Source organism: Pteropus vampyrus, unplaced genomic scaffold (assembly GCF_000151845.1).
Source record: "Pteropus vampyrus isolate Shadow unplaced genomic scaffold, Pvam_2.0 Scaffold77, whole genome shotgun sequence".
Taxonomy (NCBI): Eukaryota; Metazoa; Chordata; class Mammalia; order Chiroptera; family Pteropodidae; genus Pteropus; species Pteropus vampyrus.
In genome coordinates, this window is record NW_011888858.1 from 1,420,533 (window position 1) to 1,432,185 (window position 11,653).

An 11,653-nucleotide genomic window follows, 5' to 3' on the forward strand; every position below is an offset into this window, starting at 1 on the left:
CAAGTCTTGGTTATTTAGGGAGGAATCCAAACATTCAGTTTAAATGTTTTACATTTTGAAAACATTAAAAGATCACTCCATTCCTCTAGCAAAGAGAATAGGTATAACTGCCAAAGAGCGACATTCAATGGCAGCGCACTTACATCCTGGGAGGCATTCCAGTGATAGAATTCTGTGTTGCCCTTTGTGGGTACAGTGCTATAGACATGGCTAGACTCTGCACTTAGAGTCTAGCCATGTCTATCATTATCAGCCAACCTCCTGTCCACAAACCATGACCATCCACATTGGAGCATGTTTCCCTTGGCCTTCGGCTTTGGCTGAACAACCATAGCACATCCAGTAGCAACTCTCTGGTGGTCATCTGAATATCTTTTAGAGAGCAGGGGACATTCCATTTGCTCGATTCTCTTTGGTTCTCGAAAGTGTGTTCTTTTTTATCATTTCTCAATGACTCAGTTCAGCTCCATGAATCACCTTGATTGTCTGATAACAAAAATATCTACACTTTTTACGCCATCTAATCTCCTTAAAAACATTAGTAAGAATCTCTCCTTTTAATGGTATTTACTTCCCTGTTTAGAGCCCCAAGTACCCAGATGATGCCAATTCAACATTCCAAAGAAAGATATAAAACTAGTTTTGTTTGTTTGTTGCACTAGTTACCCCACCCCTCAGTGCTTTATAGATAACACTTTTTAAGATACAACATCTAGACCTATGAAATAAAACTTATTAGAATAGAAAAAAAAATATTTCATTTTTCACAGTAGGATAGAGCTTTTTGTTCCTTTTTAGCAATTGCTTTGTTTCCATTATACAGAACTGAGAATCATAGCAAGTCACCCTCTTTTCTTTGACTGCTAGAAAACAGCCAAATTTGCAGCCTAACTCAAGTGAATTATTTAAATTTTAAATATCATTTATTATATATGCTCTTTTACCAAGGCCTTACCTTATTTTTCTACCATTATTTTTCCTTCATTCTGATTTTGCATTTATTCACTTTTGTGAATAAAATCTTGTAATCCTTTATACCCACACATTTTAAGTTTGGATTTTATAATGAGGTAAGTCACACACATAGAATTATAAACGTATATAGACACATATACATAATGGGGAAAATTGCTCAGAGATAATGACACTCTTTGTTTAATGTCTCTTTATGGTATGATGGCACTTGAGTATAGACAGATTTACAAACCAAAACAAGATTGTGTATTCGCGCCTGCAGGAATATTCACTGCCTGTTGTTGGGTTATCTCTGTTCTTTTGGTCACATAACCCAGAGAGATTACAGCTGTTCCCAAATAATCACTCCTAATAAAAAGAAGAATTTAAAAGGAGAGAGAAATTGGGAAGGAGTGATGAGACTAATAAACATAAGCACCAATTGCCCAAATATTGACTTCCTATTGATTAACATCATGATGAGTGAATTTTTCACTTTTCTAGTGTTTCTGCATTAGGGTCCCCCAAGGTAAATGTTTCCCATGCTTTAGCTTTTAAAAGGGCTAAAAGAGAATTTGGTTTTTTTGGCTTTAAGCTTTATTTTTGTTTTCTCCCTGCTGGCATAATAGATTATGTTTCTGAATACACTTTCCTCCTCTTTCCTTGAGTGACAGTGACTAATATGTCTGGCCCTCAAACCATTATTATAACAAATCACCCAGTGTCACCAGTTCAAGAAGCATGTACCAACCACCTTCTTAGGGGGTTAATGCAACTGAAAGCAGGTCTACTAAATTGAGGTGATTGTCCCCAGAAAACAATGAAGAACTGAACAGAGTCACTGCCATTATTATCACTTCTCTGACAGTAGTAATTTCTACTTTGATTCTACATGTCAGCAAGTGTGCCAGGGAATCACACGACAATGAAATAATGAGATGGCAACTGCTTCTCTGCCCAACCCATGGCCCAAACTCGGTCTCTGGGAATCCCGCCAGCTACCTTTACTTGGCAGCTGCCTGCTCCATGCCAAGAAGGAGGGAAAGGTATTTGTCTTTTCACTACAAGATGCATTGTTTTGTCTTTCCAGCACAGGTTGGGAAGGCTTTGTTAAGAATGGTGCAATATCCTACAGTGTATGCCCCGTGACTTGAGAAAATCTTCAGATGAGGGGCTTCCTCATATGCATTTCTCATGGTAAGAGACAAATACTTTCAAGAGCTTCTACCTTAATGCTTTGAACATGTGTTCTTGGAGGCAAGAGAAATAATGGGGGATTTTGTCAATCAGTCAATAACTTAAAGCAGTTTACATATTGACAAGCATTCATCCTCCCAGATTTTTATTGATTCCAAAACTAAAACAAAACTTATTTAAGTTCTGAAAGCAGTATCTCCCTTTTTCTACTCAAAATTGTATCCAATATCCCTTCTGTTAAAGTGTATTTACAATCACATTTCAGCTTTCTGGAGAATATAACCCATCAAGAACCTCAGCCATCCTTCCGAGAAGGCAACAGAGAAAGAACAGAATCATCATTCTAAAAGGCAAGGCAAAATCAGTAAAAGGGAAAAGTTAGAACTGGCCCTGGAATACTCAAAAAAACAACTGCTCCTGACTTTGAATGTAGAATAATTTTACCTATTCAGAGTATTATAATTCCTTGGTAATTGAGACCGACGTAGTTTAGGCTCACTCGATACATTTTCCTTTGCCTGTCTCTTCATTAGATGACTATTAATGCTAAATATTTACTTCTCCAGCCTCATTAACAGATAAGAGTTGTCATTTCACACATTCTGGTCAAAAAAAAAAAAATAAGTAAAATAAAACAAAAACGTTGAGAGGAAAGTCGGTAGGGTAACTTTGCGGGGGGGAAATTGTTTCTTTTCTGATAAAAGAGGGCAGATGCTACTGGTCTCGTTTATTTTCTCATTTCCCCTTCTTCCTGCATTAAATGGAGTTTCCACACATGAAGTTATGGGAACCATCTTGCAACCATGAACCAACAAGCATAGGGATTAAGGCTAGTATACTAGAGATGATAGAATGAAAAGATAGAAAAAGACATGAGTTTTTCACAGCATCATTGAGAAGCTAAACCAATGCTAAAAGCTGCACTATACTATAGTATTTGTGATAGTATAATAATAAGTAGTTATTTGCCTAAGCCACCCTTAGGTGGATATACCATTAGCTGCAGGTAAATACATTCCCAACTGATCTCATAAGCATGGCCAAAGCTTTACACATTTGCAAAGACCAATCTCACTGTAGATGAATTAGTGTACATCAGTACTTAATTCTGGAGCTTGGGACTTGAGGAATAAAATAAGTTCTGTTCTGCCCAGTTCTCATCAAATCAAAGACCCTGAGTTAGGAAGGTATGGCATAATGTGAACAACTAGCTGCCTCCATCATTCACATCTTTCCCTCAGCTGAAGCACCACTGGTTCTGGGATCCGAAACAGACAGCCAAAAAATTCTTAGAAAATAGCCCTCTTTGACTGATAAATTCTCTACATCTATATATCTATGAGGCCATAATGTCCTTTTCAAACTTGAGGTCCTAATAAAGATGTACCTGAGGTCCCACTGAACACCCCCAACACCTACCTATTCTTGGAAAGACTGTACATTGTGAGTTATCATATTATACCATTGAAAATAAGCTCCTTGCTTTGGAGCTATGTAAAACAACTGAAATTTTCTCTTCGATCAAAGGGAAATGGTGCATATGAGAAAGAGAAAATCTGGCACTTAGCAGCAAGAGTCATTGCTGACATTTTCATTTGGTTGTTGTGGCAAGAAAATTCACAGCCAGTGGCTGTCAAATTCCAACATACAAGAGTTAACATGCTCCAGTAGTTGACAGATACACTCATTTTTACCTTCATAAAAGAGAACAAAACAGGGTAGCGGGTACAGAGAGTTCAAGAATGACCAAATTGAATTCTTCTTGACATCCACGTGTATGAAGTTTGGGGAAAATGTGCATATTAACCCCTAAAGAAGTAGAGACTTCAAAGAATTGGGAAAAGTCAAAAAGTGCTGAAAGGAGTCCTAGATCTATTCATTCACCCCTCTTTTCATTCCACTCCAACTTCTGCCTTTCGCCTTTGCCAAGACATATCAGATGAGTACTATAAGCAAAGTAATTTATGTAAATAGAATCCATTATGCAAATGCTTCCAACTTGCTTGCTACTTAGAAATTTTGTTCTTTTATGTTTAAGAAACATAGCCTTTATCCCCTGGAATAGACAGATTGGTTATGTTTATGTTCTTAAAGCCTTCTGCTACTGTTCCGGGCTTTGAGAAAAAGTCATTTTTTATTCTAAAAAATGTTTTGCCATGCCTCCCACCTCCATCTATAAAAATAACCTCTTTGTTTAATTTGGTGTTTGGCACACTAGCTGGATGATTGTGATGGTTCAACAGGACCTCAGTAAGAAGGGTAGTACACAGAGATGAATGCATAGATTATACCCTCTAGCCCACAGGGGATCTGTCCTTTCCTTGGGTTGTATGAAACTGAATAATTCCATTAATTCAGACATCTCTGTGAGCTTTATTCCCTGATCTGTTTTAGTCATAGTTCCAGACATAAAGTCGATGAAATTCTTATTTAGAGCCATAAATAGGGAGGGTAAAAAAGTATATGCTCCTTATGTTCATATTCTTTCCATACTTTAAAAATTACAAGCCAAATTATAATGAAATATAAGAAAGCACGCTCCATTCTATACATAAAAATATTAAAACTGCTTTTTCTACTAATATAAACTACGTTTTATAATTTTGTATTTATATGTATGCACATACATGTATAAAGTATGATAAAAAGAGAGGAAAAGGCTTAATGTCACAAAAAGAGTGTGAGAGAAAATGGCTGTGCTTTAATAAATGAACATTGCAAGAAATGAATTATGAATTTAAAACTCTCCTCCCACCCTGAAGAAACACATTTTTCAAGTTGACGAGTCATTTTAACAGAACTGTAAGCTTCAAGTCATTTAAAAATACTGCTGTTTTAATAAAATAGAACACAACATACTAAAATATCCAATCAAACTGATGTTTATTTTGCTACTTGATGACCAATCCAGTCCAACCAGCCATGATTTAAGCCCGTTCACTTTTGGACTGTTCAAAATAAATCCCCCTTATCTCATTTGGACTAATCATTCCATCAAAACATCTTGCTTCCAGACACTGTTCTGTGTTTTGTTTGTTGCCCCTAAATGGTACTTGATGACTTGTTCTAATCCTTTTTGGCGGTACAAAAGAAGCTGATGTATTTTCTGGTACTTTTCTTCAAATTCAACAGATATTTGTTAAGCACTGGCTAAGTGGCAGGCATTGTTCTAGGCTCTGGGATTGAACAAACAACCAAGAAAGCCAAAGTCCCTGCTCTCATGGAGCATACAGTGGGTGAGAGAAGACAAACTACAAACATACAGATAAACAAGATGATTCCCAAGGGGGATCATGCTCTGGAAATAAAGTGAACAGTGAGGTAGAGTGAGTGGGAGATGGGACAGGTAGGGGAAGGTCGGGTCAGAGAAAACCTCTCTGAGACGGGGATACTGAACAGAAACCTTAAGTCCTAAGAAAGAGGTGGTCGCATGAAGATCTGTTAGATGCCAAGTAGGGCAGACAATTGAGACAAAAGCCCTGAGCTAGGAATAAACTTTTCCTGTATAAATAAGAAGAAAAAGAAAGCTATTGTAGCCTGAATCCAAGGAATGAGAAGAAGGGATAGCAGAAGGAGAGATCAACAAGGAAATCTGGGACAAATCATTTAGGGCCTTTGGGGTCTTGAAAAGGATTTTGGATTTCATCATAATTGGTTTGGGAAGCCATTGAGGGTTTTAAGCAAGGAGGATGTGACTAGAATTATCCTTTGAGCCCATTACTCTGGCTACTGAATAAAGAATGAAGTGGAGTGTGGGGAGGACAAATGTGGAGGCAGGGAGAATGATTAGGAGATTTCAATAATATTCCAGATGAAAAATTATTTTGCTAGTATTTCAACCATGGATTTGACGTAGAATGGTAAAATGAGAATATATTTTGGAAGCGGAGCTTACAGATTTGGTGATTGATAAACTATAAATCCTCCATGGGCATATGTGGCACTTCCTCTCATCCAAACATATTGGTCTTTACAAACAAACCAGGTCAACATAAAGCTACATATCCTAAGTTAAGTTTCGAGGGTGTTTTGTTTTGTTTTGTTTTGTTTTGTTTTGTTTTGTTTTGTTTTTAGGTGAGGCAACCCTTGGTTGACCTCACACATTGCAAGAAATTTGTCAGCTTATAATCCCTTATTTTTTTCTTTTTCATGCCTATGGCATTTGGTCTTCCTAGGTGGTCTCCCATCCAAGTAATAACCAGGCTCGACTCTGCTTAGCTTCCGAGACCAGACGGGATTGGGCATGTTCAGGGTGGCATGGCCATAGACAAGTTTCTGTTTTTCATTAAAATTATATCAACCCAGAAGATCACTAGTGGGAAACAACTTAATAAATTTGTTTTGATAAGAAACATCTTTAAAAAATGTATAGCTTATAAGTGGGGCAGTCTTAATAAAAACAGTGGTTAGAGGTGAATAGTTTTAGAATCGCTATATAAACAGCTGAAAAATTTTTAAAATTAGACAACCCCTGCCTGCTTTGTTTTCAAGCCAATTGCCAGCACATCAGAAAGAGTATGGTCATAATTTAAACCTTATTGACAATTTACCTGAGAATTAGTGAATTTATCAGATCTTTTTCTTCAAACATATTTTTTTTAAAAAAAAGAGAGAGAAGGGAGAGAGGAGCCAGGGCTCCTAAAGGTAAACTAGCAAATGTCTATCATGGGAGAAAGTGCAAAAGCTGGAGCAGAGGCTGAAGTTCCAAACAGGAGACTCACCTGTAACGCAGTCCCACTCTGGCCCTATGCACCACAGAGAGAAAGATAGGAGGTAAGCTCTATGTTAAGGTCAGTCTTTAGAAATAGATGAGCTTTTCACTCACTATTTTCCTTTATTTTACTCACCAGGAGCCAGGCATGGGATTTGGAATAAGCAGCACTGCCTAGGACCAGATCCCGGTTCCAAGGAAAGGAGCCAAGGGTCTGGCACTCGCTACACTGTTGCCATGGACGTCCCAAGTCAGCAGAAGCAGCAGCTCCAGATCAGAACTCAGGCTGGCTCTCCAGCACGTGAGTCCTCAAAAGTGAGCCATCCACTTCCATTGGCACCTATAGTGGCAGTGAGGAACGTGGTCTCAAACACTCTTGCTTCCAGACATTCTGGTGGCCCCCTGTGTACCTGAGTTTAAAAGAGATGTAGAGAGAATAAGTCTCTGAAACATTATCCCTTTGTAATATCTTGCTGGTAGCATATTGTTTCTTGCCTTAACCTTTCTGATTTTACACTTAAAAGCAATTGTCCCCACATTCCTCTTCAGTGAGCACCCTAGTTTCCAATTTATATGATATTCCTATTTGTGTATCACATCATTATAAAGCTCTTTGTTCAGCTAATTTGGCTTCTTCTCACCCTTCTTATTTTTCTTATGTAAAAAAGGTTATATTCTTTTTTCTCAGGCTAATTTTCAACTGTAGTATTGTTCTTGCTTTACGATGAATTATTAAAATTCTTGCTGGAATTTCCATGCAGTTTAAGAAATATTAACATGGAAAAACAAATATAGCACACAAATCTGAGGCAGTTTCTATAACATAAAACAGGCATGGGGAAAGGCTCTAGGGGCTGATCTAGTCTGCAGCTATTATTTTTAAAGCAAACAACTGCTGATTGTTTTATTTCTGGATCTTTCTTTCTGAATTTTAAATACAAAAGGAGTCTAACCATATTATACTAGTCATGGAAAAAAAAAAAAAAGAGGAGAGAATCACACTTAATCTCATGCCCCCAAATAACCGTTACTGTTTTTGAGCATTTTGTTCCTTTACTTCTTTATGGTTTAGCTCTTATTCTTGTTATTTTTAAAATAATATGAGTAGGAGTATATTCAACCATTTGGGTTTTACTGAGAAGGTTTTCAAACCAATTTATGCATGAAGTCTCAGAAAATATTTCCTGTAGTGATGATAAATTATTTAACCATTATTAGATGCCAGAATATTGTGGAGACAACACAAAGAACATTAAAGTAGACAGAATCATCTTTACCCAGTCAGCGGCTAGCTTAAATTAAACTAACAAATCAGAAAGTGAAAATTATGGGAAGGAGGCACTATATATAGTGGATAGGAGAAAAGTGTATGTCACAGTCATTTCCAGAGGGTCCAAAGCAATACAAAAAGATTTTCCAGGGTAGAAATGGTTTGAAAATAAACACAAAAGCAGACAGGAAAAAGAAAACTTGACAAGTTCGCCCATGAGACATGCACAAAGATATATTATTCATGCATAATGTAAATACTTCATTTCTTTCAATACTTGTACAGTTGTCTGCTTGTCTTTTTTTATATATATATATAACTGTCTGTGTCACATGTCAGCTATCTAGATGGTTAGTTCTTAAAGCAGTGATCCCCAACCTTTTGAGAATTGAATATCTCTATTGTTTGTTATATGACAACTGCCCTACCCCAACCTCTACCCCGACAAAAAAAAAAAAAACAAAAACGAAGAAGAGTGGGGAGCTTGAAACTATGTAAACTTTCATTTTACTTAAAACTACTCTGACTTAGAGAAATTTTACAATTCTAGCTGGAATAACCTTCTTCCCACAACATGTTATAAAATCCAGATTGCAAGCTCTTATCTCAGGGGAAAAGTTGTATCTAACAAAATCGTCCTTTCTGAATTTCAAATATAAAAAGAGTCTAACTATATTATAGTAGTTGTAGGTAAAAAAGGAAAAAATCACCCATAATCTCATGACCTGAAATAACGAGCATTGTTTTGGAGGATTTTGCTCTTTTATTTCTTTATGTTTTAGCTCTTGTTCTTACATTATTTTTAACATTATACAAAAATAAATTATAATAACCTCATTGTTTTTAAAAAAATTAACAATACAGAAATGTCTAGAGAGTAATAAATTAAAGTTCCCATTATACCCGTCCCTCAATTCCACTGATGTTCCTTTTCCAGAGGTCAAAACTGTTAACATCTGTTTGTGTTATTCTCAAATTTATTCTATGGATTTATATTTAGCCATGTGTTTGAACTATACATATATAGCTTAGTTTGTTTTAATAAAATTAGATCATATTGTATACATTGTTTAGCAACTTAATTTTTTTAACAATATAGTTTAGAAATTTTTCCATGCTGGCACACCATTCTTTTGATTAGCTACATAATATTCTATTACACTAAAATCAAAAATAAATTTAACCACACCTCTATTACTGGATAGTTTCCACTTTTTGCTTTAAAATCAATTTTCCTATACACTTCATTATGTACATGCTCTATGAACAGATACCTAGAAATAAAAATAGTGAGCCAGGGGAGCTCTTAAATTATCATAAATACTGCCACATTCCCTTCTAAAGCTAACATCTTTTTTTTATATTGTGTTGCTTAAAATTATGTATCCTGCCTTTTTCATAGTTGCATAACATTGGGTGCATAGATAAAGAATACTTTAACCATTTCCTTTTTGTTAAATTTTAAGTGGCTTCTAGTTTTCCACCAATTAAAAAAAAAAATGCTGTGTTAAAATTCTCTGAGAATATGGATTTTCAATGTTTTAAATGATGATTTCTTAGCATGATATATCATTTGTGCATACTTCTGAATTCTTTTCCACTTTTGCTGTGGTATTATCAGTTATGTTTTATATTGTTAAACTTAATAGGTGGATCTAGAAATGTTGAATTTTTTTCTATGTGCATGTTTTCTAGAATATCTTCTTTTATACATTATGTCTATGAGATCTTTTGCTCATTTATTAATCATATGAACTCTTCAATAAAACTATTAACTTCATACTTCGTTATATTTTCTGTTTAAGAAAAGTTTCTCTAGGTTGCTCTTTTCATTTCAAAGGCGATATCCTTTTACAATAACAAAATAATAATAATTAACATTTTGGGATATTCACTCTATGTCAGCCGTACTTAACATTTTGCTGACATGGGAACTAAGAACTTCATCAGATAAAGTCTATAGGTCTATTCCTTTTCTCTTTTCACTTCAAAGCAGAGAACATCAATCTCTTTTCAAAATTTTAACAAATATCCAATTCTACTTCTCTCTACCTTTAAGCATTTGTCTTTCTCAACTTTCTATATTTTATTAAACATTACAATTTGGGATATTTTCCCCCAAATTGTAAGCTATTTTTCAAATCACCTGTCACAACACAGAAAAGACCAGAATAAAAGCAAGGAAGTGATGGTGATGGCAGGAACAAAAATGGAAGAAAATAATATAGTTGTGCTCATAATAGGTCCAAAGAAGGGAACAGAATGTAACAAAGTAAATGTAAAACAACAGGCTGTGGAAATTTGTCTACATACTTAAAAGTTCTGCTCTTCATTATTGTATTTCTATTACTAAGCATTATTATTCTATTAATACTTATGATTTTTGAAGCAGTATGGTTAAAAAATTCAATGTACTTTTAAAAATCACAAAACAGATCTCTGATGATCTAGTTTTCCCAAACCAATTGTAAACTATTTGGGAATATGATCCATGCTTCTGCTTCTTTTAATTCACAACATGGTCCAGAACTCAATACAATGCTAGCTGTTAAGTATTCAGTGAATACTGGTTAATAAATGTAACATAGCATTTCACTGACTCCTTGCATAAAACTTCTGAAGCCTGCAATGTAGAAGACTGCTATAGATGCTGGGCTGTCACTTGCCACAAAACAGAAGCAGTCTCTGCCCTCATGGAATGTAAATTGCCGTGGGGAAGATTGTATTTCTGAAATAAATTGTAATTACTAATTATAAGTACTCTGAATGAAAAAATATAGGATGGGGTAGAAGAGGTGCCAAAGAAAGCTTCCCTGAATAAATGACATTTGTAATGAGGCCTAAAGCATGAGTAAGTGTTGGCTAGGTGAAGAGGGAGATCCAGTGAGCAGAGGAAAGAAAGTTTATACAAAAGCCTTTATATACTCCAGAAACATATCTTTCAAATGATCATCACACTGCTTCACAAACAAAGTGAAGAAAAATCGATAGAGAAAGTATGTGGATAGGGCTGGGTGCGAGAGGGAAGTTATGAAGAAATAATGATACAACACCATAATATTAAAGTAATTAGCTGAAAAGAAAAGAGCTTAATTAATTACTGGTTGTTCTATCCTAAAAATACCAAGTAACTGCCTTATCCATTTTCTTTTTCTTAAGAGGCTGCTCCAGCTCTTGTCATTGATAACTTTAGCCCTTAGGGAATCACAAGGCTCCCAGTACGGCTTACAATGATTAGCATACCTTACTGACCCCAAGATGCATGCTAGCAACATGGGTGTGGGTGATTCAATGTCTTAAGCTCAAAGAAGAAGAATACATTCTGACGGACTTGTAGAGATAAAACCCTTTCCCATATTTTCTCAAACCCTTGCTCACTCAGTGCTTCTACCTCTGTCACCATGGCAACACATATCCAAAACAAATAGGGAAAGTATTTTTGTTTTTCACATAGACAAGAGAGGAAGAGTGAGCTAAAAAATGCGACCTTCATCCCATACAGAGGATTCTTATCTCCAGAG

General features: G+C 35.7%; 2 pseudogenes; one reads left to right on the forward strand and one right to left on the reverse strand.

Annotated features, from left to right (window-relative positions):
• The window catches only part of LOC105293796, a 184,004-nt pseudogene that overhangs the window by 19,562 nt on the left and 152,789 nt on the right, over positions 1-11,653 (forward strand).
• LOC111741412 lies at positions 6,302-6,420 on the reverse strand (annotated as a pseudogene).